The following is a 21,394-nucleotide window of genomic DNA, read 5'->3' as shown; positions in this document are numbered from 1 at the left end:
TTCATAAATCTACAGTATTTCTAATYAATTTCTTCTTCTTGCAGCCAGGATTGTCTTCCAAAAGGACTCATTCCATAATTTTCCCAGRGATCAAGCAGGCTGACCAGCTTCCCACAAACTAACGCTTGGAAGACTGAAGGAAGACTGTGGATTAGGAAAAAAAATCAGTAAGAATAATAATGCAGCCCTGGAATAGATTATGGACTTCCCATTGTTGGAGTCTTTCAAGGCTTGGCAAAGCCATTACTGTTCTCATTTGAAGTTCACAACTACTCCTAATATTGCAATCAGAAGAATTGTGTGACACTCTCCCTACCTAACCACCTTATACCTTATGCAGGCACAGAAAGCACTATTTAGGCTCTACTCTGCAATATGAATGACTGCATTTCAAACTTCTTTGCATCCAAGGATGACTGATTACCTTATGAATCCTACAATACATTGATACAGATGGGAAATTAAGAAAGAAATTATTAGAGYCATTATTTCAAAAGGAGCATTTAATTTTAGCAGTGTTATGGGCATTCAGTATCTTGGAGAACTGTGMCCAAGAAACTCCTTTCAGGAAAACGATGTTAATTTGACCTTGAGAGAGCCATGGTGAACAGGATGCTGTCCCAGAAAAGATATCCTACATGTATTTTAGTCATAACCTTCGGTATGACCTGCGAGCAAATGACCTTTATATAGCACTAAAGGATTTTTATATTTAAGCATCTTTTTGTGAGCCTTAAAAAATTTCTTATTCCTGCATGATTGGAATCTTCAAAAACAGCGTCTTATTGAAATTAATCAGAGTTTCACCTGATATAAAAAATATATGAAATTCTTAGGTTCTGCAGTAATTTTAAGGATTTAACACATCACACAATGTGTTAACATATTTTTAGGATCTGTAGAAGTTAAATATGGCACTATTTCTAATGATTTTCTTAACTGATCCTATATTCTTAAATGTTGCAATAGTCTACTTTACTTGAAGTATTTGAATATATTTTTACAAGTTGTGTGAAATTTGATTTTCTCTTTAAATTGATCATTTTATATACATAAGGTTTTCTGTCCTTCCAAGGACACATCTACAAACAGGGATATCATTCATGTAGTAAGTTGCACAGGCACAGGATAACTTCCAGAAGAATGTGATGCTTTCATTTAAGTCTTACTTTTGATTGTCTCATTTCTTCTCTGCTCACTACCCTATTTTCTCCAGGATTTACTTTAATTTCCAGATCTCTGAAAAACATCAGCCAACTGCTTAAAAAAAAAAGTGTGCTGAAAAAGTATTTTCTGTCTCACACATTTCAGGCCCCAATACTATATCCTCAGTTTCAGTTTGGAAATAATGATCTCATCATAACTAATTTTAAGGCTCAGATTCAAATCTAACTCTCTATGAAATGGAATGAGTTTTACATCTCTTGCCCCAAAGAAGGAAAATCGTGTGTCTAGGAAAGGGAAAATTATGTTTCAAAGTTCTAAAAATATTAGATTTTCAAATGGAAAGAAATTTTAGGACTCTGTGTGTTGATATGGTTCCTCCAGGACTGTCTACACTTAGATACCTGGTAACAAAAAGGTCTCACCACAGCCTACAGGCAGAGCATCTCCAGTTCTTTTTCTCTGGCTTAGCAGGAGGTTAACTGCAAAGATTCTGTGATCCACGCAGAAGGACCGCTAATGGAGGGTTGTGCTGGTGTTCCCTGGAGAAGTGCTGATGAGGGAAGAAAGACGGCACCCCGGTTCGTCAGCTTTTAAACCCRCTCGTGGTGGTTGTTGCCATTGCCCGAACACGGGAAGTAGCCGGTGGTCTCTAAGRGAACGAGAGCACCAGCCCAGCGCTGCCAAACACGGATGGGATCTCAGTGGCCCCTTGGCCACCACCTGAGCTTTTGTAGGCAGGTCAGAAGGGAGCGGTAAGGGAGCGGGCTCTGCTGGCTCACACCCGCAACACGCTGGCCAACAGGTCTGCTGCTCGCCGGCTGCTGGGTGCCAGACGATGGCAGGCGCTGCCACAAAAGGCCGAAGCAGCCAGCTGTAGATGGTTGCCGGTCTTGGCAGGGCCGAGAAAGGCCAAGCTCAAGGCTGAGCCTTATATCTCTCCAGAATACAGAGTTATCCGGTTGGTTATCAAGCCAGTCCACACTGATTTAATATTTATCTCTAGGCAAAGGATTTCCACGAAATGAACTTAAAACTAGCTTTCAAAAGATCTCAGCTTTTTACATCGTCTGYTTACCTGCTAGGAAATGAAAAGTATAAACACACTGGAATCCCTCAGGCTACACAGATTGGTGGCCCTTGAAATAGCAAAATACCAGTGAACAGCAAACAAACATTTTCACATGTGAAAGCTGCATTATGAAAACACTCTATAGCTCATTGTGCAAAAATAAACAGATTAGTGCCCCATGCAACTGATGTTTTCTACAGTCTGGGCACTGACATAACAAGCTTATGAAGTTGGGGCCAGGCCAGTTCTGATTCCAGGAACACAGCAAGAGATTGATTAAAGTGAGCTTTATACCATCTGTGGTCAGGTTATGCTTGGGATAGTTCATATATCTGCAAGAACAGCAATAAATATGCCGGTAAAGACAACAAGTTTTCATGAACTGAGAAAAGAAATAGAAGCCAACCAGGGAGATGGCTTCTGCCTGTCGGTAAGGATTCGTGGAGAATGAATGGCTCCCTGTCACCTGTGAGAAAAGATTGCCTATAAGAGGAAGCTGGTGCTGGAAGATGCTCCTTCCAAGGATTTATGATTCAAACTCAAATTTATTGTAATATTTATTCAATTAAATTTGGTATAGGCATTTTGGCAGAAATTCAAAGTCTACATTAGCAAGACAGTAGCAAAATATATATCTGGTTGGGAATGACTGGCTCTATCAATTGATTGAAAGTAAAGGCCAATTTTAGCCAGGGCATAAATGGGCACAGTTTAATTGGCTTTAGTGGTACAGTACACATTTATGCCAGGTATAAGTTTTACCATAAAAGGATCAAGCAGAGCAAAGCTCCATCCTTCTCCAAACCTTTGGATAGCACAAAATAGCTATCATCTCCATCGCAAGCATTGCTTAACTCCATATACACACCATTTCTGATCCATCGTCATCACAGGCCTTGTGCCAGCTCCTACTGTGGGTGGCTTGGCAGGGAGCTCCATTAAGATCTGAGTTACCAGCAWACATAATCACCAATGTCAGTTGTTAAACATGCAGCAGTTATGTCAAAGGAGAAAGCAGAGAAGGTATTTTGTGATTAATCTCCTATTTAAGGTTTTGTTATCTTAAGTATCTAATTGGTGCCAGAAAAGATTTGCTAGTGTCTATAAGCATTTTAACATTGAACTCAAAAAAGTTGGAATAATTACAGTAAAAGCTTTCCAGATTTAAGGGAAGAAGAAAAGATAGTTGAAAACATTAAAGCATATGACTTAGGCAGGTAATATTGTATTCTCAGATCCATTTAATGATTGAGATAGACTTTTGTTTCCACTTTTGCTTGTTTTTTGATGCATAGGTTTTCACAATGGATTATGTGTAGACTTATAGTAATGAAAACAAAAGAAGTGTTTGTAGTAGCAGTGTATCTTCCTGAATTTCCCAAGAATGTTCAAAGACTGTTGAGGAATATCTTCTTTTTAAAGGTTAGCAGATAAGTTCTATGYTATTAATTAATGCTATAATTTAAATTTTCTACTATTGAATTCTATGTTTTCTCTGATAGAGTTTGCTAGGACCTCATGCTTCTCATTAAATAATGCTGTTCTCATTAAATCCCATAAAAGTATGGGATTAGGCAGTAATGAACACAGACCAAGCAGCTGTCATCTTCTGATATTGTGATTTAGGAACTATTCCATTTTAAAATGAGTCTAATAATCCCACTCTTGCTAAGAACATCTTTTCTTACCCCCTCTTCTGCCAGAGATGAATTTTTTAAGCATGTAATAACAGAGGCAATAGAGAGAATGTAGACATACTCCTTAATAAAATTATTAGCCTTCTTAAGGATGTTCATATACTTGGTTACYTAATAGTTTAAACTTCACTCCTTTTTTTAGATTTGTTTTATATAATTTTTGATGGCCAGCATAGCTCTGAAAATGTTAAGTATTCACCTACTCTTTAGTCATTAATGTTCATATTCACAGGCTCTTATTTGCTTTGCCCATGTGTGAATTTTCAGAATAGTTTTTCATTTAGACTAAGCTAGTTCTAGTTCCCTTTTTTCTAGATTTCATGGTTGGGCTCCTCTGTCACCCGTATGGAGCAYAAATGAAGCCATCTGCCACTCTGAGGAGGCTGTGTCCTTTTCATGGTTTAATACCACAAAGTCTTCCTGAGAACACTAACCCATACCTCTTGTTTTTGGAAGTATTCCTTTTACATGTTATATGAGATCATCTTTGTGGCCTCATATAGATAGATGTTTTATTTTTATTTTAGTCATTTAGAAGATGCATTTTAAGCATTTTATTTTGCTTTGCCATGCTTTGTAGGCCTCTTCTATTTTAGACCTCTAATTGCTAGGTCCCAAAGAACCCTGGTTTTGGACTCTATAAAGCAGCAGCTTTCCAAAACAAACCAAGAACTAGAATGACTGTTTTATTTGGGATTCAAAATCAGGGTTCTTTCAGATTTATTCAGTTATATAACTGAAAGAAAAAATTTGGATAAGAAGTCAGGTTCACAGGGAAGAGCCATCCGTGGCTTAAAGTGCATGAAAGACTGATGTAGTGGTCACTATGTGAATGATGGAGACTTCCAAATGCGGGTTCAAGCTTTGTCACTGACTTGCTATGCTAGTATTGGCATGTCCCTAAGGTTAGCACCCCTGAGGGCTATTCTGAGTGCTTGAGTCCTGAGTCCCAGGTATACAACCATCAGTTTGGATTAGTGCAATGATTCTCTAAATTATTCATGGGGAGAGTTAGGAGCTGAAGAGTGGGGTTTAGAATAGTCAGTGCAGTGAATGGGAAGCTGCTAAAGCCCAGCAGTGGGAGCAACTGAAGAGACAGAGACTGAAATTCCTGCTTATTAAGAGTTTCAGGTAATTATATTGGTCTTTAAAGAAACAGAACCTAAACTTACTGCTTTTAAAGAGAACGGAAGATGAAAGACAATCTGAGGTAATKCTTGTATAGTAGTTTAATAGTTACAAAACCTCCCTAGGAGTAGGAGTTATAGGTCAAGTGTCCTCTTCAGCACAAGGGAGTAGAGCACACATCTCCATGGAGGTGGCCTGCGGAGCTATCCCTCTATATATGGAGCCTTAGGTAAAAGTGCTTATACAGCCTCAGACAGAAAAGTACATAACACGTGCATAGCCTTTATGGAAACCTCTAAATGCTCTTCTGATCATGCGTGACCTATGAGTTTTACAAAGGCTTATAGGCTGGCCAAGTGTGCGTTTATTTTCATAGGAAGGCAAAAGTATGTGCTTCACATGAAAAACATCCCCCCAAAAATGTCAGTTCCTGCTTCAACATTTGGTATAGGYCTCATATTGTGAGAAATAGTCATCAATTCATTTCTAAACAGATATTTCCCACACTTCAGCTCTGGATGTGGCGGAACCACCTTCTCTGAAATTTCTCAAAGAAATTCAGACTGAGGCACACCTCTAGTAAGAAAAATTGTAGTTCAATTGCTGAAATGTAGGAAAATGGACTTCAAATAAGAGTAGAAATAGGTAAATTTTTAGTATCATCTTCTTACTAAAAGAGTGTACTCGGACTTGCATTTTACTTACAAAGAGGCCTTGGAAAATCAGTCACACAAACACAATTGCTTAGTGGTATCTAATTACATTATCAGAATACACTTGTCACTGAGATTATATGCTACTGTAAGTGCAATAATAAATAATATCAGAAAAGGTTTTGCTGAAGAAATTCCAAAGGCTGAATCGTCATTTTTGTTAAAATAATTACAYTGGGAAGAGTTTCAAAATTAGGGGAAGAGCCATTCACTTAACCATCTAGATTAGACAGAAGTGGTAGAATATTGCAATAGATTTTGGCCTATCCTCAGCATAGCTGAGAGTATGTGAGTACTCATAAACTTCTTAGCTCAGCAATTTATTTCAAGAAATTTTCTACATGGAATGTCAATGTTATTTTTTTTAATTCTTCTCTTTTGGGGGGCATTTTTCCAATCAGACAGTTCATAGATTTTCTTTCTTTATATTTACATGATGAGCTGCTGAAATTGAGAAACAAAAGTCTAAATCTTAACCAAGCTTTACTAATAGCTAAAAAAAGATGATGCTGGTGAAAACCCAGACTACATATAGGAAAGGATATGGATGGGACCAAATATCTCTCTGGTACCGGACGTAACAYGAAACTTCCCTGTCCCTGGAATAGCTCATGACATTTCAAACTATGGGGTTGTGCATGTTATTTGTCCATCTTACTGACAACAAATCCAGACTCACAGGATCTCATTCACTTCTCATGTAGAAGGCATTACCTTTTCATTGTTGGAAATGGAACTGACCATTTGTATATCTGAAGGAGAAGAGAACCAGAGCCAAGAAATTTTATTTTCCTAATTTCCTCACTGGAGTTTTCATGTGAGGAGGCATCATTAAGCACATATACTTCAAGAGGTTAATAATAAAAATTCATTATTTATAGACTATTATACTCTACACTGAAAAAAATTCTTGTTCTCTAAGGTGGGCCTTCAATATCCCAAACTGAAGGGGAAAATCCTCTAGTGTCTTATTAATTTATGTCACAGAAAGAGACGGACACACCTGCACATTACACTGTTGCCTATGGAAGAAGTCCTGAAAGACGAATCAGGAAACTACAAATCCCTGCAGGAAACCGTATGTGCAACCATATGCATTATATGAGTGAGAAGGGAAGCTGGATTAAGATGCTCAGGAATCCATCCTTATAATTTCTCCTAACTACTCCCCAGGGAGTTGCTAAGGTGCTGGATTTATCAGCCTTGGACCTAGAAAGAACTTCATACAACTAAAAGGATTATTTAGGGGTAAGAGCTTTGGCTATGCTTATAACATTCCTGTGGTAAACATACAGAAATTAAAGAAAATAAAATGTGCATTTATGCTGGATCATATCCCGTCTGCAGTTAACTGTTGATTTAAATTTTGAATTCCTGCTTCTGTTCTTCTTCCACTTAATGAAACACATTTTAGTCCTAATTTCTAAAAATCCAATCACAGAATATTCTAGCTCTACTCACAGAATATTCTAGCAGCCTTGGCTCAGAAAAATGTGAAATGCAACTAAGCAGTTGGAAAGTCAGCATATTGGGGGTATTCCACGCCTGGATTAATTTAACTGAACAATAACAACTAAATTTTTATTATATATTTCATTCCATAGCAACATATATTGCTACCCTGTTTTTTCAGTGGTGTCTGCTATCAACTGTCATTGTTGTAAATGCTGATCAACAATTAAGATGTTTCTGAAAATATTTTGAATGCGTTTCAAATACAGAAATGCTTTCCACACAGATAAGCATTTCATGGAATCCATCAAAGCTTAATGAAGTAAGATCCTAAGGTAAACGTGTTATATCACACTAAGTGATATAATATTTCTTCTAGCCTTAAACACTATTAATTTATTTCATTCCTAATATTCAAATACTTACGAGATCATCAATTTAATCACTTCTATTACTGCAAATGAGAATACAAAAAATCCTATTTACCTTTTCCTTGTGAAGCAGCATTGAAAATATAAAGTAGGTGTTAATTAAACTGAGGAATACAAGACTGTAAATAGAATAAAGATAAAAAAATCTATATCTCTTTATGTTTCCTTTGATGCAGGCAATTTATAAAATATACATCATAAGAGAAAATTATAAAGCCCATCTGTATTTTTTTTTGAATATTTTTCTGTAGTAGATATTTTACAATAGCAAAGCAGTTTTTCTTAAGAGATTTGTCAGTTAGAAAGAAGAGAAACATGGATTAATTTTGTAACTATTGTTCCAAGAGAGAGAGCTCTTAGCGAAAAATGCGCTGTTTGTGTGCCCTAGAAACTGTTTAACTACTTCAGAGGAGATCCTGAAGTTTACAAAACATTCTCGGGTTCTGCAGTGGATGATCTAGGACCATGAAAAAGCCAAGGGCAAGACAACTTAAAAGGACAAAGGCTCCTGGGGCACAACCTGCAGTGCTCTGAAAATCAGTGAAATTTTGAAAGTAAAGGGCAAGCAAGTGAATTAATCTAGCATGTACATTCACCACTTCACTAGCCATATTCCAAAAATAGCTAATCTGACAAATGCCTGGGATTTTCCAAAGATACATTTCCAACATACTGCTCTCACCTGTTCCAAAAAGTGAAAATGCTTTGTGTGTTATACTCAGAGGTGGCTAAGTCTGGTCTACCTGTTGACCATCAGTCTGTTGACTCAGAGGGACTTAGTAGACTGATAGGGAGTCAGAAATTTGCAGACAGCTTGAGTAAATACAGACACCACGTTCCATCCACATATTATGTCAGCAGGAAGACTGTTGTGAAATTATAAAAAATATACAAGACAAATGGCTACTGTAGCCTATTTCGTTTCCAAACTTTTGCATTTCCTATAAAACTTTAACACTAAAGTATTCCTTATTAGTACTGAATACTTCACGTGCTAGAGGACAGCACATGGTCTGTCTGGTTTTGGGAAAACATCTAGCAATCTTTGAGTTGAATTTTCCAACGTTTTGTTAATTGGAAGCTGAAAGAGACATGAGAAATTTGCTTATTCAGGTGATGATTACTCAAGGGTCTCTAAAACTATTGTGCAATATAAGTGTCTAGTATTTGATAAGCATTTGGAGATCCTCAGATGGAAAATGTTATTTAGGTTTAAAGTATTATATGTATATATTTATTCATGAAAGAAGCTGAAATGGGATTGGCTTTCTGTCAAAAACAGATTGGCTTTCTGTTCATTGAACAAAAATAGGATTCCTTCTGGATAGTTGTCTTGAGGATTCCTGCTGGTGCCTCAGAGATTTATGTGGAAGGATTTACAAGTGTATTATGGTCCAGTGAATAGAAAATTGGACCAAAAATGGGGAGGATTATATTCTACTAACAACTCTGACCTGAGTTATTTTCTGATCCTCTGACATGTCGTTCTGCATTCCTTTTCCTTCCTGTGTATTGTCTAACTTGTCTTCTTTTGCAAATTTTCAAGGAGACAGAAAGGAGAAGGGGCTTAGGAGCTCTAATGCCCCTAATTGCACTCTTCTCAGTGGTGTTACCAGAACATCTTCACAGCTTCACTGTTTCTTTCAATCTGCATCCAGGCTCCTGCCAGGGGCAATGACTGTCTCCTATCACATATTTATGTAATGAATTAAGAAATGGAGATCTGATGATTTTCTAGTTAGTGTAACATTATTATTACTGTTATTACTACTGAGGACAATAGGTRTAAATATAATAATACATTATTACATATATAACATTATACAAATATATATGTGTGTGTGTATAATGTATGTTTTATATGTATATAAAAATATATATATTTGTATGTGTATGCATATAGTGTGTGTATATGTATATAAAATAATTTTTATAGCTGCACATTGATGGATCAGGCTACAATTTCACATATCTGAGAGAGCACCTAGCCACATCCATTCTCTATATCATAATGACAACCAGACTTGCATTTCTGAGCGAAACCAGACAGCACTTTCATTTCTCTTAAAGAAACTTGGAATATACAAGGGGTATAATGCATTTTTACAGAGTCTAATCTGAACAATTAGGTGAACAGGACTCTGGCAGCTTTAAGTAAATAGTAATTATTTTTAGTCAGTAAGTACACAAGCCATAGGCCATATGTATTTTTGTTGCTGAGAAGCACCTTGAGAGATAAAGGTATGAGGATTCCATTTCAGTTAACTGTGTGTGTCTATAAAACTGTCTTATTCAAAACAATCAGATTATAGATTAATTTACCCATGAAAAATTCATACTTTCACTTTTCTTTTAAACATTATGCTTTATTGATTTTTAAATGTCACAAAAAGGACATATAATTATTTAGCATAGAGAAAACAGCTTTAGATCTTTCAGCAAACACAGGAGACAGGAAACTCATAATGAGAAATGACAATTTATGGACCTCATTTCAGAAGTTATAGAAAAGGAAAAAGAAAGAAAATAAAACAATTTAATGATTATAAATCAGAGCAGGGAAAATAATACAAGGTATTTTCCATGTTTATTTGATTAACTTCTTCGTGGATTCATGCGAGACACGTTTGTGACTCTTTCTTTTTATTAAAGCCGCTACAAATTATATTTTTTCCTGCCAAAATGTTTGCAAACAGGGAATTTAAAAGTCATATTTTTGAATATGATCTGAAATCTAAATTTACATTTACATGTGTAAAAATTTGCACTAGGGCTACTTGGATGTTTATCAAAATGACTTTGCTGATCAAAGCATGTAACGTGTGAATACTCTATAAGAACAATTCATATTCAGTCCATAAAACTAACAAACAACTTTTTAAAGAAGCTATTTTAATTCTGAATAATGAATAAATTTGAAAGAACTGCAATCTGCTCAMAAATATGCCATAAGAAGAAAAGAGTTTAGATAAATTATTCATAACAACTAATTCACTCATCTGTGTTCTAAACAATATCCATCAGTGTTCCTAGAGATGTTTATATAACAACAAAATGTGTAGCTGTGGATATGAGAGTGGACAACTCTCTGATATGTTTAAGAAAGTAAGGGAAAGGTAGCTTGTTTCTTTAACCTATAATTCACAAAAAAGATCAATTTAAAAACTGTTTAGGAAAATGTCTTTTACAATAAAATTTCTTTTCTTTTTTTTTGATGGTGTTTAAAGTCATGGCTGTTGATATGGTTAAAATATACTGTTCAAATTCAACATGAAAAATAGTTTGTTCCACAATAGAGTTAAGGACAGAATTTACCAAGGCTGCTGTAATATTATTGTACAGAAAATAAATAAACTGTCCTAACTTCTGCATAAGAACAGAAAAGTAATATTACCTTAAAATGTCCAGCAATTAATTATATAAATAGTATATAATTATATATACTATAATAAAAAGTACTACATAACAAATAATATGATTTGCTTTAAATTTCTACAGCAAAGATCTCTACAAAACTGTAGAAATCTCAGTTAGACAAAACCTAAGCAGACAGGGGCATATATTCACATATAAGTTGAGGTCTATACCATATGTGTGGATATGTATGGCTATGTCTTGAATTCATAGTTGACARTAGGACAGCAGAGGAATAGAGATATCCCCAGTGGAAGCAATTCAGGGATCAAGGACTATAACTACAACTTGCTTTTGTTCAAAGTAATGAAGCCAAAGTTTGGGTCCTGGAATAGCACATGAGTACGTGTGCAGATACATGTAATTCTCCTTTTTTCCCCAACACCCTAATTTGTGCCTACAACTGAATGCAAGAAGTGACACAGAAACAAATTTTGAGGCACCTGATCTGTGTTGTGCAATTACATCCGGTTTCTTGCCCTTATTTCTCTGAAAAGCACAAAGTGATAGTCCAACATTCCCCATGGAAAGGTCATACTATGTCTGTGGAGAAAATGTGAAAGAAATAAACCCCACAGCGAATATTTAAGAAATCTGTACAATTTATGAATTCAGGTATGATACCTTAGTCTCTATTATGTCTGTGAGGCAACATCTGTACCAGCAACTCCCAAAACAGACAAGAATTGTCTGGGAAAAAGAAGTTGGGCTATGCCAAAACTGTGGCAAGGACTCTTTGAACAACTGCACGTCATCACATTCCTGTGCCTGAGAAGGCAGCCTAGACATTATATAGACATAAACGAATGCTTCCTGCAATTATGCATTTTATGCTATGGACCAGAACCAGAGTTTGCCTTCTACAAGTCTGTCTTTTGAAGAAAGYGTCACTAAAGGATCTTCTCTGCTGATCTGAGTAAGAAAAGAGAATGTTGCACTTTTTTTCTTTTCCATGGGGCTATAATTTAGAGTGGGGGAATTTCTTTAATAGTAGCATACCAAAACTTTGTGTTACTACTAGGATTGAAGACTCTCAGAGAACTTTCAGGAAAATTATAGCCAATAGAGTGGAAAAGGGAATACCTAATGCCTTGTTTCTGGCTACAGGACTAGCCTAAGTCAAAGGAAGCTGATAAAGACAGATAGGCATAAAGACATAGCTTAGAAGAAAAATGCTAATCTTGGACATCATTCCAGATGATTTAAGTGGAGAAAAATGACCCAGGATGGGAAGAAACTTAAGTGAAGAAGTATATAAATTGTACCTTGTTTTGTCTAAATCTGCATACTTTTTATACCAGCAAAAGAAAGCATTAAGCGTGGTTAGAAAACTTATTCTGCGTGTGAGAAGAGTTTGGAGTCTCAAAAAAGGATCAAAGCAGCCAGCGAGGAGGAGGAAGTGAGGCTGAAGTCTGTCGCTGCATGGGCTCAGGAGTCAGACTCAGAACTGCAAGGAGGTGCCCTCATATATCAGGATCCTCTTTTATCTGAAAGTATCCACCACTATTCTGGTGAGTACTGAAAAAGACAGGTCATGAGCAAGGCTTCTGGCTTTAACGTGAACAAACCTCAAAGTATTTTATGAGAAATACAACCATGTTCTTGATCTTCTTCATTTTACATGGTATGAACGTACATTCAAGGGTTTGCAGGACAGCAGACTTTCTCTCTGGATATCATTCCTAGCATAAGCAAAAGGATGTAGTTTCCTTTCCTTTTTCAATTAAAATTCCTAATCTAGTTCARAGCCTCCTATTTTTCAGCCTATTGATAGGTGCTACATCCCAAACAAACCTTTATTGTCAAACATACCTATGTTTCTTTTTTTTTGTGAATTAAACATGAAATCCTTCCCAACGCAGGGAAGTTTCATTTCCAGCAAAGCATTTTTCATTGTTTAGAAATTTCTATTGGAGGAAAAACATCTATTTTCTAATAAAGGAATTACTACAAAAAGACTAACCGCATCATAAGTGAGATTTGTTTGAGACTGAGAGTCTTGGTCTTAGGTAGGGCAGCTAAAGTATGCAAGCATCTACAAAGGAAGAGGTTTAACTTAAGCTTCGTGCTCTTGAGTGTAGCCTATGTTGACCTTAGAAGACTTACAGACAATACATACACATATGCATTAATACTGAATAATACATATAAAGTACCTTTTCTCTGATTGACTTATTAAAATGATGCATCCTTAGTGTAATAATCATGTAGCACTTGCTATCTATGCTCATAAAAGCAGTAGACTTTCTGTTTTACAAAGGGGAAAACTGAAGCCCAGAGAGCACCTCCTTCAAAGAGCTGAGGACAGAACCAATGCTTTTTGTGCAATACTAAGCTACTAGGGCGTACATCAGCTGAACCTATACAGAGTCAGATAATAAAAGGGAAATCATCTTCTCAGTCCTTTCCTATGCCATTTCAGATTTTGCTTTTATAACATTTATTAAATTATTTTATTAAACGTAGATATTTTTGGTACTCTTGTTTTGGAATTATTTGAAAGAATCTGGATTCCTTGGAATTGTCAGACTGACGAGTGATATTTATTTGACTTCAGTCAATGATGCTATGACACGTCAAGGAGGATATACTTGAACAGAATCCTCCATTGACTGGTATGTGTACTACATGGAGATCTGCATTATAGTTACCTCTGAGGCCATTGACAGCTATTTGTGCATTATTTGGATAGATATTCTCTATTGATGCTAAAACAAAAACAAGATTTAGGGGGAAATATATCATGGATAACTAATCTAATTTCTTTTAAAAGAACTGAAGATTTTCAATAAAGTGACATTATCTAAAATATGTAGTATCTGGTTTTAGGGGAATCCACAAGAGAATASGACCTTCTAGAAGAGATGAACAGGGCTCCTTAAGCCACCACTACTTGTTCTTAAATTCTTTGGGAAGAAGACTGAAAGCTTTTAGAAACTGGAGGGTAAATACCAACTCCTGCATTAAATTGCTTTCTTAGGGAATACTCAAATGACTTGCTAAGTGTTCTCTGACAAAGATGGGGTGTCTGGCTTTTTAAGTCTTCCTTTCTTAAGATCATTCAGACCTTATCATCAATCTGGACTGTATTATATTCCTATTTCTTTCTTTTTTCTCTTTTTTTCTTTTCTTTCTTTTTTTTTTTTCAGAGAAAGAAAAATATCATTAAAAAGAGTTTGCTGTTTTGGAAGTCAATACGTGACTAAGATCTCTTATATTTTTGCTAGCTACTTACTGCTAGCTATTTACTATGATTAATGTCCCTTCTATTTTAAAATATTTTCTTTTTCCATGTTAGAGTTCTCACTTCTGTGGRAAAAGAGATAAAACTGAATTTGCTGCCTTCTGTGTATTTGATRTCTTCTATAGTCACTGCAGAGATTCCACTGGAGTGCAGTTGAAGTTGAATTCCAAAAATTGGTTTACTTGCAAGAGTACATATTAATCTTCTCTGAAAAGCAAAAAGGACATGTCAGTAGGAAATTTCTCTCAGCCTCTAAATTTTCAGCTTCTAAATTTTCCATGTGAATTTTATCAATTTGTCATTCAAAAAATTTCCTGTGAAAATCCTTGAACTTAGACTCTGAWAACTGAATTCTGCCAATGTCATTCATGCTTTCAGCTGTTGACCAATAGCTCCTTAGAAGTAGCCTGTCATATAAAATTTGTCAGAAAGGTGAATCTTGAGTAGATCTGCGACTATTTTTTTTAAGGGTCATTTTTGCAATATTCCACACTGAAGTCAAATAGTTGTATCTAGTGTTCAAAATTTGAAAGACTGAGACTAGATGCATGCATATTGGATGGATTAATACAATCTAAACACCTACAGTCTGACGAGAAAGCATGTCATCTTGGTGCCACATCACTGATCTATACAACCCAATATATTAATCTTTACAAAATGTAGAAGTGCRAAGGAAAGTATGATTAAGCTTGTGTTTCATTCTTTGTTATGCGTAATACTTTTGTGATGCTTTTAGTTACTGGTAAACTAGGGTASGTGAACTTTTAAGTGGGTAAACTTYCCATTTTCATGCTTTTCTGTAAGGCGTTCTGTGATTAAGCAGTTCAAACGAGTTACCAGTCCAGGAAAACAAAGATATTCTCTTTTGATGTCAGACAGAAGAGATAATGCTGACTTTATAACAGAAGAAATCTATGATGCCCASGTAAGGTTCATTGTGTACTTATTCAGAGTTTAGTGTTTTTAACTTATGTTCAGTTTTACAAGCCTGAAAGGAATGTGATTAACAAATTATAAGAATGTTTTTTAGCTCTAAAATACTGTRTTTCATGGAGTAGATTGTAAGAAAAGACCAAAAATTTTGATTTTTCTGCATATTTCATACAAGAACATTTCTTTTAAGGTATCGATCTGTGTCACTTGAAAGATGATGTATACACAGGATCAGGATTTTATGAAGGACAGTTTGACTTGGACATAAAAGGCCATCCACACTAGTAGAGCAACTGGTTACACATTGTATTAGACATCAGAACACAATGGTGGATCTCCACATAGTTGGAATATGCTTATGGGCTTGAGTCCTAAAGTTGCAAGCTTAYTGAAGAAAACCACGAAGATGCACTTGAATCAGTGCAGAATGAGTGCAATAGCCAGAGAACAAAAAGAGTGCCACGGAGAAGTGGATTTCATTGATGTTTTTTATATTTATTTGGTGATGAAACCATGCCAGTCATCTCAGAGTTACCTCAGTTATCCCATTTCCACTTCTACTCTAAAAATGTCAGAAAAAAAAATAGAAGTAAGTATAGGCTTATAAAAGCTAATCTTCATAATTATTTTCCTGATTTTTGTCTGTGAAAGGTTGCCCATCATGCTATAAGATAATAGAAAGCAGAGTAAAAGTCGTCTACCCCATTTTCCYCTTACAAGGCAAAATAAAATGTCAGCTTCCCCATAAATACTTATTCTTGGCTCTTAAAACCTTCCAGGTATAGTAATGCTGTGAATTCTTGTGTAAAATTAAATTCACCTGTGCAGTCAAAAACGCAAAAAAGAAATCAAGCACTGACTTCTTTGGTAAGACCTGTCAATAACTTTCACTTTCTCTTGACCAGAAAGAACACTCTACATGTTCTTTTTCTATAGTATAAGTGAGCTTTAAAAATGAGTAGTTCTATAAGAGCAGGCTTCACGAAAGTTATAGGGTACCTAATATTAATCTGAATAATGTCAGTAGCTATAAAATAGTAACCTGAACATTCCCAGGACTCTTCTTGGGCTCTGAGTAACTGGAATAGCTTATCTGATATGCACACTATTAAACTCTCCTAGGCTTCAGAAGAGAGTAACTATGTCCCAGCTGCCTACTGGGAATATTCCACAGCTTATACTAATTCACAGACTGCCTGGGAATTGCTTGAAAGGGTGTGGTGTGGTGTGGTGTGGTGTGGTGTGGTGTGGTGTGGTGTGGTGTGGTGTGGTGTGGTGTGGTGTGGTGTGGTGTGGTGTGGGCCAAAACCATGTCAGGCACAATTATAACAATTTAACTGTAAGACAATCACATTTGAGGGTCCAGAAATGTTCCCTGGAACTGTTTAATGTATCCTGTGTGTACTGGCTTGCTTATCTGACATCAACCAGGGAAGAGTTGTAGAAGATATGGGCATCATGAGCTAGTTACCAGACCAGCCAGAAATGACTGCAGTGAACTATGGTGGCTGTAACAACTGAATAATATCCCTTCCTGTTGATAAATAAGTGAACCTGAAGAGGGGAGAGAAAGAGCAGAGAACAGGGCAGTAGATATGTATATACAACCCAGCAGTAGCATGAACATATCTGGGAAATATGAAGGCAAAGTCTGCTATGCTTTCCTGCGTGTCCATCACATGAAAGTAGCATGGAACCAGATTCTTCAAAATGGGAAATGTCACTTCCTGAATTGCTTTATCAATATCTATTTTCTCATCATAAATTGAAGTAGTAAAGTTCAAGCTGGTGTTGCCAGCTTCTAAACCTCTCCTCTGCTCAGTGACACTCTGTAACCAGTTATCTTCTGCATTAAATGAGGGGTGACCTCAGTACAAATCTCCATGAAAGTGAATTCTCTTTCCATTGCCTCTCCTCTCACATTGTAACATGACCTTCTACCATTAATTATTTGTTCTTCTCAAAAACTTGAAGGCTACGTGGAATAGGAAGTCATTCATCACAATGCTGAAAGTCAGTTCAGTCTGYTATAATTTAATTTCTTCATGTACATCCCCTTTCTGCATGTGGCCCGTGGTAAACAAGACAGTTTGCTCCGTTACATCAGTATGACCATAGCTGGGCAGAGATCAAGYCTCTGCAGCAGTTACTTTATGTTCATCTTGTGAGAATGAGCCATAGATGAAAATAAAATTTGAGTYGGCTGCTCCAAGGGGTGGATGGGGACCTGGACCAACAGTGTTCTGTTATCATACTTTTAAAGGGACATGTTTCCTGGACCACTGTCTGTCTTTGAAAAGAGTCTACCCAAAACATCCCAACCGTGCAAGAGGGCTGGCATTCCAGAACGCACAGCAGACAGATGGAGAGCTGAATGCACTACAGGTTAAGATTAAAGCTTAATGCTTAATGTGAGGTTAAGTTTAAGAGCAACAAGGGCAGAAAATCTCAGTTGCATGCTCTTGCTAATTTGGCATTGTCATTTAGCATGTGTTAATGAGACTGAACTGCATTAGATGACTGAGCATTGCAACATTACAGAATCACAGAATGGTTGAGGTTGGAAGGGACCTCAAGATCATCTAGTCCAACCTCCCTCTCAAGCAGMGTCATCTAGCACATATTGTCCAGAGTTGTGTCCAGATAGCTTTTGAATATCTCCAAGGAAGGAGACTCCACAGCCTCTCTGGGCAACCTGTTCCAGTGTTCCGTCACTCTCACAGTGAAGAAGTTCTTCAGGCAGAATTTCCTGTATTTCAGTTTGTGCCTGTTGCCTCTTGTCCTGTCACTGGGCACCACTGAAAAGAGTCCAGCCCCATCCCCTTGACACCCACCACCCCCCGTAAGGTATTTGTATACATTGATAAGATCCCTGCTCAGCCTTCTCTTCTCCAGGCTAAACAGGCCCAGCTCTCACAGCTGTTCCTCATAGGRCAGATGCTCCAGCCCTCTGATCATCTTTGTAGCCCTACGCAGGGCTCTTCCAGTAGCTCCATGTCTCTCTCRTRYTGGGGAGCYCAGMACTGGAYRCAGCRCTYCAGATGWGGCCTCMSCAGGGCTGAGTAGAGGGGCRGGATCACCTCCCTYGACCTGCTGGCAACACTCTTCCTAATGCACCCCAGGAGACCATWGGCCTTCCTGGCCACAAGGGCAYMTTGCTGGCTCATGGTCAATCTGTCATCCACCAGCACTCCCAGGTCTTTCTCTRMAGARCAGCTTTCYAGCAGGTCAGTTCCCAGCTTGTACTGGTGCCTAGGGTTATTCCTCSCTAAAACATTAACAYACTAGTGCTGGTTCTCTACTTCCTTTGCTAAACGCTTCTCTCTGTTGTGGATGTTAACTGCYATTTTCTTATTGGGTATTACACTATAGTATATTATAGTGATATATAGTAATATCGTAATAAATAGTAATATTGTTATCATTTACTTAATTGTGATAACTTAGCCAAAGGYAGTTATGACTCTCTACTATTGGATTTTTGCTGCCTCCTATATAGATTGTTTGGCCCTAAGGACATTCCTACTTTCTTAGGTGGTATCTTGAAAGATATTCTCTCTCCTCACAAACCTTGTTTCTATCAATRTGTGGGACTATATGGATAAATAATTTAAAAGGTCTAACAGTGAAATAAAACATTTTTAAAAGGAGTAAGGTTAATAATAATTCACTTTGCCTTGGTGACTGTGTTCCCAACTGAAACTGAACCTTTATCTCCAAGGACTGGGACAATAGTAAATAGATTTTTTTTCTATTTGGTTTTATAGCACTTGATGTATCAGTTTTTGCTGGAATTTCCTTACTCAKAATTTTCATTTGAATTACTGCTACTAATTGGATCTGTTTTGTCAATGTTGCATTACATCTCTAACTAGAGAAATTCTTTTTTTTTATTCCCCATACTCACTAATGTCTTTATTTTTCCTGTAGAAAATAGCCATGTGCTGTGATTTTTATAAACATAAYCTTTTAAAAGGAAAAACTAATGTTTTTTTTCTTGTAGATCTGCAATAGTGTGGGTACTGTTAGCAATAACCCTGATAAAGTATAAATAAAAAGTTACTTGCAGTGGTTTTATTTCAAAATGCTAACAGGATGGCAGCAGCTCATAAATCATTAATGATGAGCTTCTAATTATGTGCCAGCATCACAGTGGGATCCAACCTAATACCAAAAGTTTACATATTCATGAATAYACCCATACTTATGCATGGCAGAATACATAATATAGCAGAAATCAAATAATAGTCTTTGCCTTCTCCAAACTGTTATTTGGGTGAATTKTCTCCTTTCCAAACCCTGCTATTTCAAGTATGTGTTTATGATATATATATTCTCATTTCACACAGTTTTCTTTGGAGTTAAATTTTAGAATGTAGATAGCTTCAGCTTGTCCAAAAGAATGTGTATAGTCTGCAACGTTACGGGTAAGGAATACCTCATCGAATTAGTGTCCACTCCACTTCTACTTGCTGACATGAATTTTGAGTTTAAAATATAGCTGGCATATGTTTAGTCTAGAACTAATGGGCTTTTATCTAAATTTTCTGTGATGTAACTTGGCATCAATATTAAAAAAAATTTGTTTTTTTTTAGTGGATGCTTACAATTGTCTGGAAGTTGGAAAGTTTGTTTTGGCCACTGTAGGTGCTTCAACAGATCACCTATAAAGGATGGCTTCTAATTGCAAATAGAAAGGTTTTGAAGCAAGAGGATGGACTTTGTTTGTTATGTTTGTTTTGTACACTTGCGAGCATCAGCTTATCTGTGTGAAAAACTTGCCTACTTTCTCAGCCCCAGAAGAATCTAGCATGAGCGTTTCTTCGGAGACACAGTTTCATTCATTCTTCAGATTAAAATGTGAGTAAAACATTGAAAACCAAACCATTGCTCATGTCTTCTATAGATTCAATCCCTGGAGATCGGAAACTTTTTTTTTCTCTCTCTCGCTCTGCTTATGCCTCTTTGAGTATCATACTCTCCTTTTCACCCTGCTCAGTCTTTGGTGTCTAGGGTGGCAGCTCACCTGCAGATCTCTTTCAAATGAGTCACTTCCTAGGTTTATAACCATTTCTGTCTTTTTTACTGGATGCATTAATTGAAAAGACAAGGTGGTTCTTTAACCCTTTCTGTCACAGGCAGGTAGGCCACCTCAGACTAATTATGTGTATTTTCCAGAGGAGCTGTTATTCAAGGATCTCTAAGCATTTTTGCAATAAAGAATTATATGCACAGTATATAACTATTATATGAAAATCACTGTATCTGGCACTGAGTAATCGCTGTCCCTGTCGTAGAACGTAATATCTGTGAAAAAAATGACTTGCCATGAAGTTCACAGTGCCTACTCTCTCCTCTCTCGCCCATCGTGCACCTGTATCTCAGACAGATGTAGCATAACTTCATGCTGCTCCACAAGCCAGATGCGGTCAGTCAGAGAGGGTCCTGATAATGACACAAGTCCTCATGTCAGCTAAATCCCCGCTGTGTCACATAAACAGCAGAACACATGACTCAGTATAGCTCATGGTGGTGGGTCTGAGGAGATAAGACATGAAAGTTCAGTATCGAAGTGAAATTGCATGAGGCATTTATGGAATTGTGCCTACTCAAAATAGGGCAGTGTGAGAATTGCCAAGCTGGACTGAAAGAGTGGTTTTTCTGGGCCAACTTTCTGTCTCTGACAGTTAGCAGTGCCAGGTGCTTTTGAGCAAGGTGCCATAAACTCCATAGTTATAGGTTAGGGAACAGAAATTCTGATTAAAAAAACTTTTCAGATCCTAAATGCTGAACTGTGCTTCCTTGTGCTCACCCTCCTCAGACAGACATTACATTCTCCACTCCGACAGACCCTTCTTCTTTCCTCTTGGCCTATTCCAGTTTATGCTCAAATTACAGGCAGAACCTTACTTATCCTCTGAGCTAAAGTTTTTTCCTACTTTGGTGGAATATAACATGCAGAATCCAAGGCGGWGCGTCACTGGAGTTGTACCTGTCCTTTGGCCCTGGGGTGCTCTGTCTCTCTCTGCGGGAGGATGGAACATGGCCTRAAACCAGGAACCTTGGCTTGTGTTCTTCTTGAGAATGAAATAAGGAGAAACATCTGAGAGCAGAGGCAGAAAATTGTAAGTGGTTTTCATCAC

The sequence above is a fragment of the Rhea americana genome, unplaced genomic scaffold (assembly GCF_003343005.1).
Source record: "Rhea americana isolate MKP2758 unplaced genomic scaffold, rheAme1 scaffold_0, whole genome shotgun sequence".
NCBI lineage: Eukaryota > Metazoa > Chordata > Aves > Rheiformes > Rheidae > Rhea > Rhea americana.
The sequence above is the reverse complement of the archived record's forward strand: the minus strand, read 5'-3'. Positions refer to the sequence as shown.